Below are 19,996 nucleotides of genomic sequence, written 5' to 3'. Positions count from 1 at the left end.
TTACATGGAATAATTCTTAAGAATGCAGTTATCCATGAATATATCCATCCATCCATCCATTTATAGTCTTATAAATCTATGTTTAACTCATTCAGTCTAATATGAAAACATAATTGGTAGTTCAGTAATCATGTATAAACTAAGAAAGGACTGGAATAAACTTTATTTTATTAAAAGTAGTATTAATTCCTTTCTTTACAGAGGAGCCATAATTGTCATTTTGAATGATTTTGTTATCTTCTAATACATACAAGTATATGGAGGGCAACTAGGAGAAGGTGAAGTTCCCCTGGTTAATCATTCTCTCCTATTTATATGTTTGTTTTTAACATATAACTCCTCATTTGTATTTCTTCTTCTTTACCTCTCATCTTTCCTCCTTTTAAGGAAAACTTAAAAGCCTTTACTACACTGATGCTACACAGAGAAATGCTTTCACTAGCATTTCATTTCTATGGGTCATTCCCTTTTGAAATGCAAATATAACTGCAAATCATCATACATTAAAGATTCATTACCAATTCATACCTAGGTTGGATGAATTTATAAAATCCTTTTCTGTAGGCTATCCAGATAAACTCCTTACATGTGGTGTGTTAAGGACCAAGTGAAAGAAAATAGTAAAAGAGGGTCTAGAGTTGCTCTTTGTCAAGGAAGGGGTGATAATTCTGCTAGTCCTCTGTATAGGGTTCTAGTGTGATTATCACTAGAAACCATGATGGACATTAAACATATTAAAAATATACCAACCTTCCTAGTTAGGGAAAAGCAAATTGAAATAATGGCATGCCATTTTATAAAAATAAAGCAAAAACACATCAGATAAGAAAAGTTAGCAGTATTAATATATTTTCAGCGCTGTTTAGAGGAGCATTAGAAATGCTTGCTTAAATAGAGCTCGTGAGAATGTAGTGTAGGGGAGAAAAATTCTTCCTTTACAGTTTTTGGTTCACTTGGTTGGACTATTAATTAAATTGACATAAAACAGAGTAACAGGAGAAAAACAAATTTAATTACGTATATACGGGAGTCTCATAAGAATATGAGGCCCGAGGTCAAGTGGGGCAATTGAGGCTTATATGCCATTCTGAGATAAGGAATGGAATGGGGGCCTGGGGCTTCAAAGGGGAAGAAGGTAATTCACAGGACAATGAGAAGAGCAGATGTTTAATAGTTAGATGTTTGCCCTGCCATACAGATAGGTCATTCAGATAAAAATAATCTCTGGTAATAGGTCTCTTTCTCTGAGTCAGGTCCCCTCTCTAAATTCTTTAAGGCAGTTAATGGAAAAGATAAAAGTTTTTGAGTCTGTTAGGTCTTAATTGATTTCAGCTCAAAATAATCCGCATGCCAAGTGGAACATTTGGGGGACATGATTCTGCTCCCCTTCAGCAGAATGTGACAAGCATTTTAGAAAGAAATTTACTTGCATCTATTAAAATTTAAGTATGAACACATCTGTGAAACAGCATCCCTACATTTAGGAGCTGTTAATGAAAATATAAATCACCAATATAGAAGATTATATATGTGAAGGTATTTAATACATTATTGTTTCTAGTGGCTCCCAATCTAGAAGCATGTTGGGAGTCTATTGATAGGAGAGTGATTAAAAAGTTAACAGTTGGGCTTCCCTGGTGACGCAGTGGTTGAGAGTCCACCTGCCGATGCAGGGGACACGGGTTCATGCCCCGGTCTGGGAAGATTCCACATGCCGCAGAGTGGCTGGGCCCGTGAGTCATGGTCGCTGAGCCTGCGCGTCCGGAGCCTGTGCTCCGCAACGGGAAAGGCCACAACAGTGAGAGGCCTGCGTACCACACACACACACACACACACACACACACACACACACACACAAATGTTAACAGTACATGTCCGTGAAGAAATATTAGTCACCTATTAAAAGGATGAGTTGGATCTACATGTATTGACCCAAAGGAATGTCTGTGACATAACTGAAAAGAACAAGATGTGGAGTTCAGGATATTGAATGTTGTGATCTTTAGATAAACAAGTTCTGGAGAGATAGCTACTAAGCTCTTATAACTTTGGTTACTTCAGAGTAGTGGGGTTGAGAGTATGTCTGTGTACTATTAGTATTTTTATGCAATTGTATATTGCTAAGGTTGATATGAAAAAGTGTAACATAGTATAATACAGAGGATGAGTTTTGGTAAGGAAGGTGAAACCTACTGATGATAGAGTTCAGGATAGCCTGTTACAGATGACACACATATAAAGAGTTAAGACTCAACTGCATGTCAAAAGTTGGCAATTTTATTTTGGCCCAATCAATATTTGTTGGCGCCCAGAACTAGAAATACATTTTTGACTAATTTTTTACAATATTTATTTTTCTTTAAAACTAAAGCCTTTCTTACAAAAACAGGGAGTTTTTGCCAAGAAATTTGAAATTTTCAACAGAAATTCCAGGAAGCTAGAAGTCTCTGGGTAATGTATGAGTCACAGGGAAGGAATCTATCACTATCTGGACAAAGCTTTTCTCTAAAAACATAAGCAGGGCAATAGGTCATGGGCAGTCGATTACTTTATTTGTAATGACATAAGTAAATATTAACAGGACTTCTCTCTTCAGAATAATTGATGGCTAGCTAAAAAGAAATAATTATGCATTTATCATTCAGAGCTTTAAGGGGTCGAGTTTACCCTCTCCTTTTATTCTTTCACCGTGCCTTTCTCAGAGGTAGATCTTATAGAAAATGTTCTCTGGGAACTCAAGAAAGTGAGAGGCTTCCTAATAAGGAGTCACTTTTTATATTCAGGGAAGAGAAAGATACTGTGCACTGAGAAATTCTCAGTTTTATCATTTAATTTAATAGTTAACACTTAAATCAGAATCCTTTTCCACAAAATCTCGATATTAATTTAATCACATTAATTATTCTTGTTCATCATGTCACACTTTTTCACTCATTTGTATATTCCATTCAGCATATATTTGTGGATCACCATATCTAGGAAAAGGTATTTGGAATAAAATAAAGAACAATAAGTCCCTGTCCTCATGGAACTTGCCTTTTCTCAAAATGCTTATCCAACTAATCTATTTATATATCACATGGCATCTGCATTCAGACTCAATGACATGACTTCAGAATATCTGCCCTTTATTAATTCACTATATTGTTTCCCTCTAGCTGATATTTTATCATATTGAACATAATTTTTAATCTGGAATTTTGATGTGTTTAATAATGCCTCATTTAATCATTTTATCTGTCTATTTTCTTTTTAAATTCCTGTTTGCTAATGAAGAAACTGAAGCTTTGATGGGTTAAGCATCATTCATTTATTACTTCATTTGAATTATGAGTGCGTACTAAGGCACTGGGCTTGCCATTGGGATGATAATTCTATGTAAAAGTTATAGCCCACTATAGAGACAGGGCCAGCTTCATTCATATGCACCCTGTGCAGTCCCACAAGGCCATGTGCTCAGAAGACCCTGTGCTTGGTTTAATATTCTGTTCTCACTGTCTGGAAATTCTTAATTTTATTTTCAAATTTGTATTTTTTATGTGAAGTGTATTAGAACAATGGAGGATAAATGTGAGTATAGGAGATACATGCAATATGCCTGTCTGCTGTCATTTCTTGCCTCTCCATTGGCATGTAGCATTTATTATGCCCCGAGCACAGAATCCTGTGGTGGGTCTATTATGCATGAGAGTTCAAGACTCAGAGAGTACAAGATAACTGTGTTACATCATGACTAAGTAAGTAAGCACACCTAGAGTCCTGCAAAGCCACAGGAACTTGCCTCAAACACAGAAAGGACATTATCTTAGAATAATGTTCTAAGAAACACGAATGATTAAGGGACCCTATCATATTCTTTTTCTCCTGTTACTTCCCTGTATTAGCCAACCACTTGCTTGAACGTGATGACAAAGAAGTGAAGAGAAAGTAGGGCAACTCATGGTTCCTTCCTCTGTCAGTCCTTCCTTACTCATCAGTAAGATGGAGGTAGAGAATATTAGAAGAATTTGTGTGTACCAAAAAGTGTAATAAAACAGATTTGTGCGGTGTTTCCATTTTAAGAACAAAATACACAAGCATGTATAAGCTATGAAATACAAAATGTAATTTCAGTAATTCTACATATGAGTTAAATCCTCCTATATTTTCATTTAAAACTGGCATAATACAACATAAAGTAGGGTAAAATTTTTGCTAATAATTTAAATATTTATATTAAAAATTAGAATGACATTAAGTAGCAAATTTTAAAAAATGACGTCTAGAGAGAAAGAGCATGAAATAAAGAAAAAAGTCTTGTGTTTTTGTGTCTTTAGTGACAATTTTTTCCTATTTTGAATGACGGTCCCACAGTTTTATATTTTACTGAGTCCCACAAGTTATATAACTAGATTTGGATAGAGGAGTAGAAGGTTTAAATTTTCCTGATAACACTCAGCCAGACAGACAGAGCTAGTATTCAAGTCTAGACCTATCTAATTTTAATGCCTTAACCACTATAATATAGTATACATAAGCTTAGCCATGCTCTTACAATGATAATGGATCAGAATGAGGAGGCAGAGAAGAAAGTGGGTCATAGATCATGAAGGAAGATACCTATTTTTCCCCCTTGACAGCACTGGTACAAAGCTAACCCTAGATAAATGGCGTTAGGGACTTCACTTTCACCAATTTACATGTGACTGCTGTAACTGGCCCTGCGGCAAGAAAGAGATCTTTGCATAAAAGTACACTTGTTTCTCAAACTGTATCTTACAGGCCATCTTCTCAGTCTGTTTGCAAAGAAATCAGGTTCTGGAAGATAATTATGGTTTATACTCTGGATGGATCATCTGTTAATAATCCCCTTATAATAATATATAATATTCCATAAATATATTTATAGAAAACAAATGTATAAAGAAATATTAATAAAGGAAACTTCAGGATATTTTGATGACTTTATTTCCTTCACCTCTCATTGAAGGAGTCCATTATGAATTTCATTTGCACTTACTTCTACTCTTTTGCTTATAGTATTAAGAGAAATTATGCGTGGTGCTACATCCACGGTGTGACATACACAAAAGTAGACGTAGAAAAAAAAGTGGTTTGAACACAAGATATGGAATCTGGAATTCAGATGAAAAGTCAGAGAAGAAAGAAAAGAATGCCATTCCAAATGTAACTAGAAGGAAAGTTTAAGTGGCATATAGTTTACTGAAGTGGAATTAAATCAGAATAGAGTACGTCTTAGTATTCTGTGTTGTTGTTGTTTTGTTTTGTTTTGTTTTAAATAGCAACAATGCTTTTCTTTAATCTCCCCAAATGGTAGTACATTAAAAAGAACAACAGCCCCCATACCATCCTAGATACTATTCCAACATAATCCCCTGGGTACACAACTTCTAGATATTAAAGTTGTGCAACTTTTGACAAGTCTAATTGCATTTTATTAATAAATAAATAAATAAATAAAATGAATAAAATGAAATAAAATAAATATTATTAGTTTTAATAAGCTAAGGTACATGATATGGAGTTTGAAATACTCAATGTATACCTGGGTTATTTTCATATTAATTATTTTTCAAAGAGAATTAACCACTCAAGTAAAGAATACAAAGAAAGCTATATATAGTTAGGAATGAAAATAGAAAATGTATGTAATATCATTTTACCTCTTGAATGGCTGAAAGATTTAAAAATGGTTTGTACACTGAATCAGGAAGCAAAACACCAAATCCCAAAACTTTGCTTTTTAAAGTCATTTATTTTTAATAGGTATATCAGATTGGTAGATCAGAGGGAAGCTAGAGATTTAGCAATATCTCACATATTGTTTCCTAAATATGACAGAGAAGTATGAGCTTGTTAATAAAACAAATGGTTGATTTAGTAAGTGCTTAAACTGTACTCCCAGGGGACTGATGAATAAATAGATGTCAACCATTAGAACGTCAGTGGTGTGCCAAGACTGCTGTCTGCAGACACTGCTGACATGCTACTGAGCAGTCTTAGCACGTGACAGTCAAGGCTGAAAGAGATCTCAACAGGCTGAAAGAATGGAATGAAATTAATGAGATAAAATCCTAGAGGGATAATTGTAAAGTCTGGTGACTTGGTTCAAAATATTTATTGTGTAAATATAGGATAGAAAAAAAAAAAAATGTTCCACATTGTCATACGTAGTGGCTTCACTGAGTGTGAGCCTAATATTTGTCAACAGTGAGTTGTTATGCCAAAAAAAGCAATCCAATCATAGGCTTCATTAATAATAGGGAGCCTAAAACAAGAGAGGGAATTATCCCAGATCAAAGAACAGTGGGGGGCTTCCCTGGTGGCGCAGTGGTTGAGAGTCTGCCTGCCGATGCAGGGGACACGGGTTCCTGCCCCGGTCCGGGAAGATCCCACATGCAGCCGAGCGGCTGGGCCCATGAGCCATGGTCGCTGAGCCTGCGCGTCCGGAGCCTGTGCTCCGCAACGGGAGAGACCACAACAGTGAGAGGCCCACGTACCGCAAAAGAAAAAAAAACAAAAGAACAGTGGGGCTGAGCACACCAGTCACATTACATGGGGAACATTATACTAAAAACATGTCAAATAAACATTTGAAGAAAATGGGAACATTTTGTCTGTAGAAAGATAGATATTGGGGCTGCATAATAGCCGCCTTAGCTATTTAAAGGGATCATGTATGGAAAATAGATAAAATTTGACCCACGTAGGTATATGACTTCTGAAAGGAAGTCAGGGAGAAGCCACTTTTGATCCAATAAAAGGGACACATTAACCGGAACTCTTAAAAAGCAGACTAGCCACTTTTCCAGGCAGTGAATCTACTTGCATTGAAAGTATATAAGAAGGTAGTGGAAATTCAAGTTACCATTGTAAAAGAGTCTTTCACCAAGTGACAGATTGAACTAGATAACCTCTCAGCTTCCTTCCAAGTTGCAACATTATCTCAAGAATCAAGTTAAGACCAGGAGTTAGGCACCATGGATGTGAATACACAGCTAATATGGCAGTAGCTTTGCCATAATACAAGTTTTATTACCTAAATATACCATTCAGATATGCCTTTTTTTTTCCTGCTGTGGTACCTATAAGCTATTATTCACTGTCTGCCATGTATTTTAACTATGAAATATCTATTTGAGAAATATTTTACAAAACTGAATTCACAATAAAAATCTCGTTTACAAAATAATTGAAACATACATGCAGACATTATGATGTTTAAACTGTGTTTCCTGTCCAGATATTAGTATCATTTCTCCTTTTTTGTAGTCCTGACATTATTTTACACCATAAAAATATATCTTCCGATTAATATTTTAAAAGTCTACATACAATTTTATATGTTTAATTGGGAAAATACTAATAAAATAAAGTGCCTTTTCCTACTTTTTTTCTCTTCAGAGTTTGTTAGTGTGCTATGATATTAGACTCTGGTATAAATGCTAAAGCTGACTGGATTTAATCAAAGATCTTTTGTTATTTTCATCTCTTAAAAAACTCACCAAACAGATATGGTCAAAGATTAGGCAGGCGAGTTTATCTGTTATGTTCCAGCATCTTTTGCACAGAAAGCTGTATGCTTTAAAAATCAAACAGAGTAGAAAACAAGAATATGATTTATCTTAGTATAAATGTAATTTTGATTTGTAGTATCCAATATTGGAAACTAAAAATCACAGATGTATTCAGTCATATTGGACCAAATTATAAGGTAAACTTTAATTTTATAAGGTAAATGGGGATGCTAAATCTCTCTAGAGCTTATGCACCAGCTTCAGGCAGGTATTTGAATGCTGGCACTAATCTAGGAACAAAAAAGCAGAGCAATACAAACCAAAAAAACAAAAAGTTTATGAAATGGAGTCTATACTATACTTGCTGCTTTATAATTGTAAACCTTAGTAATACATGTGCCTATGTGTGATTACTAAGTTTTATTTTGCTCAGATGACGAGTTACAAGAAATATCTATGCAAGGCATAGATATTAACTCTTTCCAACAGAGGCAGGATATCAAGGCAACTAGTGGAACGAAATCATTTGGCCTGAGGCCTAGTGCTAGTGGTAAACCACAGTTTCTTGCATTGCCACTATAATTTAAATTAAGTAGAAGCCAGGCTTATAAACTCAAATTATGACCCAAAGTTTATGGCCCTTTTATTTCTTCTGGGTTCTGATCACAATGAAACTTTCTCCATCTGAAGCAATTTAATACAGACATTCCTTTGGCAGACTATAAAACATGAGTTTTCAGTGAACCTTTGGGTGCATATTGTGTGTCCAGTTGGAAAAGGAAAAAAAGAAACAATGACAACATAAGCATGGAAACATATGTGTTGTACTCCTATAAAACAGATTTGCACATGAAAAAGTACTAAGAAATCTTCCTAGCCCAATTTTTGTTTTTCTCTTCAGAAGGCAGATGAACAAAGTTTCAGCTGAACAGCTTAGTCTGTAAGGAGCAACATTAGAAGCTCAACAATTAGGGCTTCCCTGGTGGCGCAGTGGTTGAGAATCTGCCTGCTAATGCAGGGGATACGGGTTCGAGCCCTGGTCTGGGAGGATCCCACATGCCGCGGAGCAACTAGGCCCGCGAGCCACAACCACTGAGCCTGCGCGTCTGGAGCCTGTGCTCCGCAACAAGAGAGGCCGCGATAGTGAGAGGCCCGCGCACAGCGATGAAGAGTGGCGCCTGCTTGCCACAACTAGAGAAAGCCCTCGCACAGAAACGAAGACCCAACACAGCAAAAATAAATAAATTAATTAATAAACTCCTACCCCCAACATCTAAAAAAAAAAAAAAAAAGCTCAACAATTAGAAATGTTCTACTGAGTGCTCATTTTATATACTGTCTTCCTCTCAGCCCCAACAAAGTTTCTCTTTGCAAGTGGAAAATTCCTCTTTTGCTTGTGAGCATAAATCTAAGTAATAACCCGTGAACATTTGGGTTGAATGAAAAACAAGAAAATAGCAAAGTTTTCGCCTCATAATTTTATTATAATAGGTAAGTTAAAAAATAATGTTTAAGAGATGTTTTAAGAGACTTGTGCTTTTAAAATTTTACAGGGAAAAGCAGACTGTTGAAAATAAGTTGATAAGATATGGTGGAGACAGGTGTAGGGTTTGAGCAGAAAGAATCTGACTAAAAAGAAATGTATGTGTTCCGTATTTATTGTGTAAACACCTAGAAATATGAATTCATGTTGAAACCCTTGGAAATCTAAGGCATTAAATGTAATGGCTAGTTGGTTTTAGAGTGGTCATATGATAATGCCACCATCAGTTACAGCTTTTCAAATGACATATTTCAAATGACTTGTAACAGCTATAGAGGGAATGGAATTGCCAGTCAATTCAACTTCCTCCCACCAATTTTTCCCTATTCTTCTCAAAAGTCAGAATGTACGGGGACAGATTGTATTTGCATGGGTCATAAAGATAATAAATTAATCTGAAACTGAAACTGGGATGCAAAGGCAACAATTATAGTGATTGGAGCACTCATCTGAATCTCAGTGCTCGGGATATTTTTTAAAGTGAAGAGTCAATTACTACAGAAAAAAAAGTTAAAGATGAAGTATTTAATATTGAAAGAAAGGAACCCAACTAAGTTTGTTTAAAGACAACAACAAAAACACCTTAGGCTAGTAACAAATGAACGGTGTATCCATTGCCCAGGTCAAGAGAAGGTTAACTGATGATGTACAGATAAACTGAGTTCCATTCTGAATTTAGCCTGCTAAATATATTCATAATCTCTTTGTTCCATTTGTCTTCCAATGTAGCTGCACTGTCACTAATAGCCTTTGTATACTTTGAGTTGAATAGAATGTGTTCCTAGCTGCACTCAGTGATGCTGGACCCAAACCCAAGGAGACTGATGGAGAGCCCTTGCAGAATGGCCTTGAGTAGAGTGCCCCATTGTGAAACCATTCAGGACTGAGTTATGGCATATTGTTAATATGCCAGCATGGCTCTGATATTTGTAATTTCAGCTGTATTTAAATAAAAATAATCTTTTTCATTTCTCTTAAGTAAAAACAAAGCAAAATACCTCATACATTTCTGTTTTCTCAACTTTCTTGAAGAGGAAAATAGGTAGAAAAAAGCAGCAGGTATAGCTAAATGAAAAGATCCATGAGTAAGGTTTAATGAGCATTTGCCCACAGTGTGCAAGATCTGTAGTATTGTCACTTTAAAAATCCAAGTTATTATACTTGAACATTGTTAGTCTATGATGTACTTGAGCCTCTTTCCTTAGTTCACCAAATCTTCCTATTTAAGTATCTTACTCTACATCTTGTCAATTAAAATTGACAGGCTGGTAGCCAAATATTGAAAATGAATCCTAATTTTCCAACTGTATTGCATGTGTACACTGATTTTATTTATTTATTTATTTATTTATTTTGTGGTACGCGGGCCTCTGACTGTTGTGGCCTCTCCCGTTGCGGAGCACAGGCTCCGGACGCGCAAGCTCAGCGGCCATGCCTCACGGGCCCAGCTGCTCCGCAGCACGTGGGATCTTCCCGGACCGGAGCACGAACCCGTGTCCCCTGCATCATCAGGCGGACTCTCAACAACTGCACCACCAGGGAAGCCCCTGATTTTCTTTTTAACAAGAAACATTTCCATTTTCACAGTTTCTCTTACTGAGAAATTATCCAAATCCTTTGAAGTTCAAGGTAATTAGCCTTTGCTTTTTCCAGAAAAACTACTGTGATGAAAAATTATAATTTTTCTCATAAAGATTCTCCTAAAAGTACTTTTCCACAGTGTTCCCAACTGATGCTTAATGTTGTGTTTCATGATAAAATATATGAACTGTTGCAATTTCATAAAATAATTAGGTTGAACAATATCCATAGCACTCAAAATTGATTTACAAGAAAATGTCTACTCTTTCTATCTTCAAGTTACCCAAGAAAGAAATATCTTAGCACTGGAATTCAATTTGGAAACACAATGGAAAAGCAAAATAAAATTGAAAAATAACAGTCAAGAGACTTTTTTTCTCTGAGTATGCGTGTTTCCCAAAAGTACCACTTGGGGAACTGTATAATTTCAGAAGTGTTTTCCAGAGGGAGAGACAGATTTTTTTCCTTCCAGGTTGGTGCAACTACTATTAGTTTTATGGGTTACTGAAAAGTGGCAGGCACTCAAATTAACAAATGGGTATGGGCTTCTAGTGTGGACATTACCTCCTTCAATTTAATCTAATTTGCACCAAATAAATGCTTTGAGATATTTGTTGTATTGGAATGGCAGATGTTAATAAAATAACATCCACAGTAGCAAGCAGAGGACATAAATTGTCTGGAAAAATGGTCATCGTAGGGAGGACACCTATAGGTCTGACATAGTCTTAGGATCATGGGACATGCATCACTGGACCTAACATTTACGCTATTCTCAACCATATTGAAGCCCGTTGACCAATAGTTAATTTTAAATTTTAAAGTGATCAATATAATGATAAGTTACATGGTGTAGGTAATGTTTTAATTATACTGATGGGGCTATTTTTTCTTCCATGATCTATTTTCTTTCAAATCGTGCCTAAGAGGAAGGAGAAAAGAGAAATAAATAAAGAGGGATTCCCAGAGAAAGATGATTTCTGTGAGACAGAGTAAATTATAGGATAATTGCTTCCTAGATGTTTTGTTTGTCATATTTGTAACATTTTGTTAGCTGAGTGCTTTTTTGTAATTTATTCATAAAGATTAAAATATTCAATCTTCTAGCAACAAAAGAAATATAAACTCTAGAAAATTTAGAATGAAGAAAGTATAGAGATGCAAATCAATGACAGTATATAAACAATATTTTGTAGTTTATAATAAAAATAAGTCTAGATTTAGTTCACTTTATGTGATGCATTTTACTAAACAGCTTAAAAGCTATATCACTTTTTCCTAGGAACGTTTTTAGGCTGCTACTGCTTTTATTCCCAAGAGATAAAAATGTTAACATTATAGAATAAAACTTTACCAAATTTTCTCAGTGCATGTCAATTTATACACATATATAATCACACTCAAATTTTATTTTATCGCAGTTGGTATCCTTTTTATGTTTTGTAACTTTCCAAAACAAATTATTTGTAAACATTTTTCCATGTTATGAGCTAATTTTACAGTATAACTTCTAGTGTTTGGCATTTTCTTGAATGCCATAATTTTTTAAAACTAATCCCTATTATTTGACACTAACTTTTTTCCTCTGATAAATAAAACCATAAGTTATATAATTATATCTGGATTCATAAACATATACATTTCAGTATTAAACTTTCTACCAGGAGAGTTTGACCAGGAACACTTTAAACTACATGGGGTATTACTCTGAGATACTGGACAAAAAACTTGTGTGGTACATTTGACTCTAATTCTTTCTACCAGAAAATTTCTTTTGATTAAATTATAAATGATTTTCAAATTTTTACACTATTGGACCATATTTTGAAGGTAGTCAGTTTTGAAAAATATTTGTCCAGAGAGCTATTTATCTAACTTTTAAAATTTATTAGCTTCAATTATGCAGTAAAATACTGCATTTGTTTAAAAACTTCTGTGTCTAGCCTCTTCCAATTTTGTGAGCTTTAGCAATATTATTTTTTATTAGGTTTGGTAAAGTGGCATTTATTACATTGATGATTTCAAAAAAAAGCATTTTTTAATTCCCTTAACAGTTTTGTTTTTTTCCTGATTTCCGGTGCCTGTGGACAAACGGGAAAAAAAAATATTGAATTTCAGTGACTGGTGGGAAATGTTACCTGTTTATAGTAAGGGAGGGCAACCATTAGTAATTGTGTGACCAAAGGTAGTTATTGCAGAGCTGGTTCTGACCAGAATTATCACCTGGGTCCTTTGTTGAGAGAAATAGGCAGTATGGCTACACCTGGATATCTTAGCTCATTCACCCCATTTGTAAGAGGATTAGAATCATCTCTTATTATATAATTAATAGCCTTAAAGATAAACATTGGGTTGTTCTGTAGCTGTACGTTTTACTGAGAATTTTAATAACAGTTCCTAATCAAGAAATCCAATTAGGCCTTAGCTAATTGTGAATTTAGCTTAGCTAGTTAATTGATTAACTTACTCATCAAACATTTTTTGAATGTTTTCTATGTACCACATATTGAGGTTTTTGTCAGGAACACTAAAATGAAGAAGATGTAATCTTTGCTTTCACGAAGCTTACAGTCCAGTGGAGAGTGCAGGCATAGGTATTTACAATGTGATATGATGAGTTACAATTGGAATATATTACAAAGTGCTGTGGAAGCATGAAAAATATTCCACTTCTTAAAGAAGTCACAGAGAAGTTCATAGAAGTAGTGAAACAATTTATATGAGGAAACATTCACCAGCTACAAGCTTGTATGCAGCACTTAAAGAAGAGACAAAGTTACAGAGACTCTAAAAATCTGGTTGTGCATGCAGACTGTACTGTGAGATATAATAGAATTTATACTTGGAATGACATACAAGGGGCCAGATTCCAACATTTGGACTTTATCACATGGGTAAAGGCAAGATAGAAGATACTTAGTCATTACCAGAAACTTTAGATTCTTATCCAGAATGATGAGTCTACAGTCAGGAACTCTGTCTGCCTCTGTTCATTGTCACATCCCACTAGAAAAAGAGTGTTTGGCACATATTGGGCATGTAATGCATAAATGTTGACTGAATGAATTGAGTTCAATTAAGGACCATTATCTAAAGACAAAATAGGGATTCCCTGGTGGCGCAGTGGTTGACAGTCCGCCTGCCGATGCAGGGGACACGGGTTCGTGCTCCGGACCGGGAAGACCTCACATGCCATGGAGTGGCTGGGCCCGTGAGCCATGGCCACTGAGCCTGCACGTCCAGAGCCTGTGCTCCGCAACGGGAGAGGCCACAACAGTGAGAGGCCCGCGTACCCCCACATAAATAAATAAATAAAGACAAAATAATCACAATATATGAGAGCGATTTGTAATATCTGATGATATGTTTCAGTGCTGAAATAAATACACTGGGATGAACCAATATCCTTTGTTTTAGAATAATTCCCATAAATTTAATTATATTCACAATCCACATCATATCATAATTATTCTTTTTCAAGTGAATCAATAAAAGGCTTTGAAGAATTCATTACACATTACAGTGGCCTTATAAAGAGCTTTTAAAGTATTGACTAATGCTTCAATATTTCCATGAATTAGTAAGCTACAAACAATGCTCCCACTGCACAGATAAATAGGAATATGGTAATGAAGATCTTGGAAGTCAAAGTTAACAACAAATACATTTTTTATATGGGGTTACTAATTCTTTTTTTTTTCGGTTCTGGAATCCCAAATAATTAGAAAAGCAATGTGATCATCTTTATCTTGCATATCTGTTTCTCTGCTTGTATGAGAAAGATTAAAAAAGGATAATTGGAGAAATTTAAGTCAGACTTATTTAGGTAATCAAACTTTTAGCATATGTATATGGATCAATTCTCTTAATTGGTGATATAATAAGATAATAGGGTACTTCAGAATGAGGTTTATAATGGGACTGAAAAGTCTAAAATTTCAACTGAATCATATAAATGGGGGAGGCTATAGTTGGGGTTGTATATATGTTTTTGGTAACTAAATTCTTTGAAAAATAATGCACAGTAAATGTTGAATGAATCAGTTATTTAAATATTGCTTTACAGAGAGATCATCATTCCTCGATCCATTTTGTACAAGTGAAAATATATCGTGTCTCAGCATATTTTTAGATGCTTTTTATGCAGCAGGGAGTAAGGGGGGAGGAACGTGGGTGGCATGAAAGAAACAGAGTGTCTACATGGAGACCAGTTTGTTTATTTTAATTAGGTGGTGGGGAGAATTATTTTATTTTAAATTTAATAAGGAGTTAGGAAGTTATTTTGAAATTTATCCTTACCCCAGTCCCCAGATCATTAGCCTTCAGTATGCTTTACAAAACCACACAGATTTATAGCTCATAAATTATATTTCCTTTCAGATTTATTGTAAAATGTTTTTTAATCCTAAAGAGAAAAGTAAGATGATATGTGTTTTAAATAAAATAAAAATGTGTCTTTAGTCTAACTTGCAGGTTAGTAATTTAGGAGACTATAAAAAATGCATAGCTGTGGTTTATATGAGCAAACCAATCTGTTTCCTGAGTAGATACTCGACTGTTCAAACTGAAGCTCAGTGCATTAAATAATGTTTGGAAAAGTCCCCCTGGTTATTTGCAAACCATGCTTAGATTCAAACTTAAGATTCTGAGACCAAGAGAAGGGGATCACCATAAACTCATCTCGTCTGTCAAATAGATAATACACAAGAGGATTCTGGTAGTATAAGAGTGAGGATTTGTAAACTGGCTGCCGAAGGTGATAAGAACTAAAGCAGATTTGGAGAAATTTAAATATGGCTTAATTTAACATTTAAAGTCATTAGTGAAGTGAAAGCGTTACTGATATGCTGTAAAAATAGAGAAGGGAGGTTCTGAATACTTTGTGTGCTTTGCTGTAGATCATTTCTGAGTGAAGCTCATACTACATTGTTGCATGTATACTACAAATTTGCAAAGAGCCATACCAGTACAAATGGGATTTGGTCAATGTTTTGACGTTTAAAAATCCCAATTAAGATAACTAATTAAATAGCAGTATAATATCTCAAGCACACCAGCAGTAACTTGAGTCATTGCCATATGAGACTATACATCGTAACTAAAAGTAATATTAAACCTGAGGTGAGAAATTTGAACAAAAATCCAACAGAAGCTCATTATATAATCAGATGCAAGTGTACGGTGTAATAAGTCATGGTATTTTTTCATAGAAATATGTGCCTCGTTTACACAAACCCACAGACAAAGGGATTAAAATGTTGTGTTCATTTTGAGTTATTTAAATCACAGAATCTTAGAGCTAGGAATTGCCACCAGGGATCAGCTAATTTCATATTCTGGCTGTCTTAAGGGACAGATAGTTGCCAATTCCTTTCTTACATTTCTCCTGGGATGAAGACTCAAGCAATCATACCATTCATTGTTTTATCATTCTTATAGCTACTAATGTACTCATTATTTCCAAATTACACTTATCCTAAATTTGTTATCCAGTTTAAGAAGTGAATAGATGTACTTTCAATTATGAGTCTCTATATGAAAGTTATTTCAAAGACAAGGTAAATAAATATCACTCAAATTGAAAAAAATGAAAGCAAAAAAAAAATAATTCCCTTTACTCTGGAACTTTAGACTCAAATAGATCTCTTAATTTGTACACATTAGATTTATATATGTTAATAAAAATTACATGTATGACAAAAGGAAATAGAAAAATAATGTAGTCTAATAATAAGAGCTAATATTTATAAAAACAATATTCCAGACACTATTTTAACCACCTTAGATAAACTACCTCATTTCACCCTTAGAAAGCCCTAGGACAAAGATACTATTCTTAAATTATATACTGGTAAAGATATCATGACAGATTTAAATTGCTCAAATCACCACATGTATTGTAGGAAGCATTAGAGCCAAATTTCTAATCTAGCCTCTCTGAGTCCAGAGCTTCTGCTTTGACCACCCAAATCTACTAATACCTCCAGCACAGCAACCTCAAGGGGCTTGGGGAGGAATCAATTAGGTTATCCCTATTAAGTGCACAGGGAAAATCCTCTTACATAATAACTGTTCCATAAATATTGTAAGATTATGATAATGATGTGATGATTAGAGTTTGTGATCCCTTATGAATTCCATTTTTGAAGAGTGAATATGACATAAAAACTAGAGATCTCAAGAGTATATATTTGGTTACATTTGGCAATAAGTTTTGGTTTAATTTTTTTCTTCCATCACTGTGTAAAACTTTCTTTCATTTGCTAATGAGTCAACAACATTTATGGAGCATCTATATTATGTGAAAAGTATGCTCACAGAAAATGCTTTGCCTTAGAGAAGCTTATATTTGGCTTGATAAATCAGAATATTCTACTGCATGAAAGCTGGAGTCCTTTAAAATCAACATAAAACAATTGCAAATTAATTTAGTGCCAACCTCATATACATAATAATAATTCATATTTGTATTGCTTGTCTGGCATGCCAAGATGCCCATCAAGATAGCAATGCCAGCCCTGCTTAGGTTCCTTATAATAATCACCTACCACAATGATGCTTTTAAGACTTTAGAGAAATGAACATACTAAATTTAAATACTTTGAGATTTCTGTTCTAAATGGAAACAGGAACAATCAGTCTGTCTTCAAATATTTACACACATATCTACTTAAAAACACCATGTTGGATTATAGATTATAACCACTATAGAAGATATGCCTCAGTAAATTTTGAGAAAACAGTAAACGTTACTTTGACATTGACCCTGAAAAACTTTACAGAGAAATGACAAATTCCTGTTTTGCTAAAGGTAGAGCAGGGGAATTTTTCCTGAAACTGTTTGCTGAGCTTTACTTCCAACTGGGAATGTGAATTACAGTTAAGGGTTTCTGTAACTGAGTGTAATCCTTCACTAGAGGTTGTTTTCTGGGTTTTTTTTTTTTTTTTTTTTTTAACTTCACTTCAAGCAGAGGATCTATTAATCCTTCCCCTAATGGGACAGATTTTATTCGGCTCTGGGATGCATACAAAACAAGCTCTGGCATAACACTTTCCTTATCTTTGTTCACACTTTGATGGAAGAAGATAAATTCCTAGGTAATAAAGTTTTCATAACCTGAAGCAAATGTAAAGTCTTATTTCAGTGTTCGAAGTTTCTGGATGTTTTGGAAGATCCCATTGACTCCCCAGAAACCTCACAAAATCTCTAAATAACTTTTGGCTTTAGGTCCATAATCTGAAGTCTGGCCTTTCTGAGCTGTTTTAGAGATGATGTACACTGACCTTTGGGATTCAAAATAATTAGCTTGAATCACATCCCATCCCATGTGCATGAGAACCCTGTGCTCTTCCTAATATCTCTGGGGATTCTCGTGGAGAGGGTTGTCTCATATTTTTCTAGATCTCTCTCTCTTTGACTTCCTCTATCTGCTGAAATATTACAGTTATAGATCAACCAGTCATAGAGAATATTCTATGCCATTTTCTCATTGTTTGGCCTAAACAATGAATACAGTCACTTAATTTATTCCCCAAATGTTATTCACAAAAGAAATGTGTGTCTCATGCACAATGGCTCGAGGTGATACAATTTATAGCATAGCACTATATAGCATAAAAGTAAATACAGAAGATTAGATATTCCCTTTCACAAAGCTCTTTAATCTTTCTGCCAATGAGCCTCTGGACCTCCCTGCCTTTCTGTTTCTCAGATTATGTGATGGTTAATTTTACATGTCAATTTGGCTAGGCTCTGGGACTCAGTTGTTTGGTCAAACACTAGTCCAGATGTAGCTGTGGAAGGTATTTTGTAAATGTGATTAATACTTAGAATCAGTTGTTTTTAAATAAAGGTTACTACTTTTGAAAATGTGGGTGGGCCACATTCAATCAGATAAAAACTTTAAAGAGTAAAAGTGAGGTTTTCTGAAGAAGAGAGAATTCTGCTTCAGGACGGTAGCTTAGGTGTCTTGCCTGAGTTTCTAGCCTGCTGACCTGCCCTTTGGATTTTAGGTTCAAACCTGCAAATTCAACTCTTACCTGATGTTTCCAAGCTTATAGATTTTGGACCTTCCAGCCCTATAATCATAGGATCTAATTCCTTAAAATACAATTTTCTTTATGTGTCTACTTATGTTCTATTTTTTCTTATTCTCTGTTGTACTCTAACCAATAATCCTCCCTTCTACAACTCATTCCCCATAACTCATTTTTCTTACTTTTCAATGTAGTATAAAGTGGTGCTCTAATTCCTACTCTGCTCTTTGCCTACTCTTGTATATCAAAACACTCATTATTGTTTTCTGTTTGCTAATGAACCATTAACTGCAAGATCCAAAAAGTTTAGTGACATAGAGTAGCTGGCAGAGACTTTGATCTTTCATCTTTCTCTTCTTTGTGCCTCACCAGTCTCTGTGAGCTCTCAGTAGGAACTTGTTCATCTATGACTTGAATTATGCCACCTCCCTCAAAAGGTGAATGTATCAACAGTTTAATTTGAATTTAAATAATATTTTATCTCTATTGCATAGCTAAATACCTTCCTATAAATTTTTTTAATAAAATAACTAAGCCCAGTATCTTCTGCCCTCATCCTGATTTCTGATTTCTCACTTCTTCAAAAACAAGATTTGTCATTACTTAGAAAAGTTGATTGATATTAGTGAAAAAACATAGGTTTTGGAATAAGATAGATATGGCTCAAATCTAATTCTCTCGTTTGAAATCTTAGGAATGTTACTTAACTCATATAGTTTTTTTCTGTGTATTCCCCAAATGAGAATAGTAATGATAGATTTATAGAATTTTAAAAAGCATTAAGTAAAGTAACATGTACAATACCTTGCTCATTTTCTATCACTAAGGAGATAACAGATTTTATTTATTTTTTTTTTTTTGCGGTACACGGGCCTCTCACTGTTGTGGTCTCTCCCGTTGCAGAGCACAGGCTCTGGACGCGCAGGCTCAGCGGCCGTGGCTCACGGGCCCAGCCGCTCTGCAGCATGTGGGATCTTCCCGGACCAGGGCACGAACCCGTGTCCCCTGCATCGGCAGGCGGACTGTCAACCACTGCGCCACCAGGGAAGCCCAATTTTTTGTTTTCTTAAGAAAAGATTGTGATATGGGAAAAGAGTTGTAGGAAAAAGAGATTTTTCTTTCCTGGACACAATTTTTTAGCTATGAAAATTTCATAAATATACAAAGTAAACAGAATAGTATATCAAAACAGTGTACCCATAACACAGCTTAAACAATTACCAATATTCAGACATTCTTGTTTTATCTCTACCTCTCTCCACTTACTCTCCACCAGCCACATGATCGAAGATGATGATGATGATGATGACAGTGATGA

Source organism: Hyperoodon ampullatus (genome assembly GCF_949752795.1).
Source record: "Hyperoodon ampullatus genome assembly, chromosome: 2".
NCBI lineage: Eukaryota > Metazoa > Chordata > Mammalia > Artiodactyla > Ziphiidae > Hyperoodon > Hyperoodon ampullatus.
The sequence above is the reverse complement of the archived record's forward strand: the minus strand, read 5'-3'. Positions refer to the sequence as shown.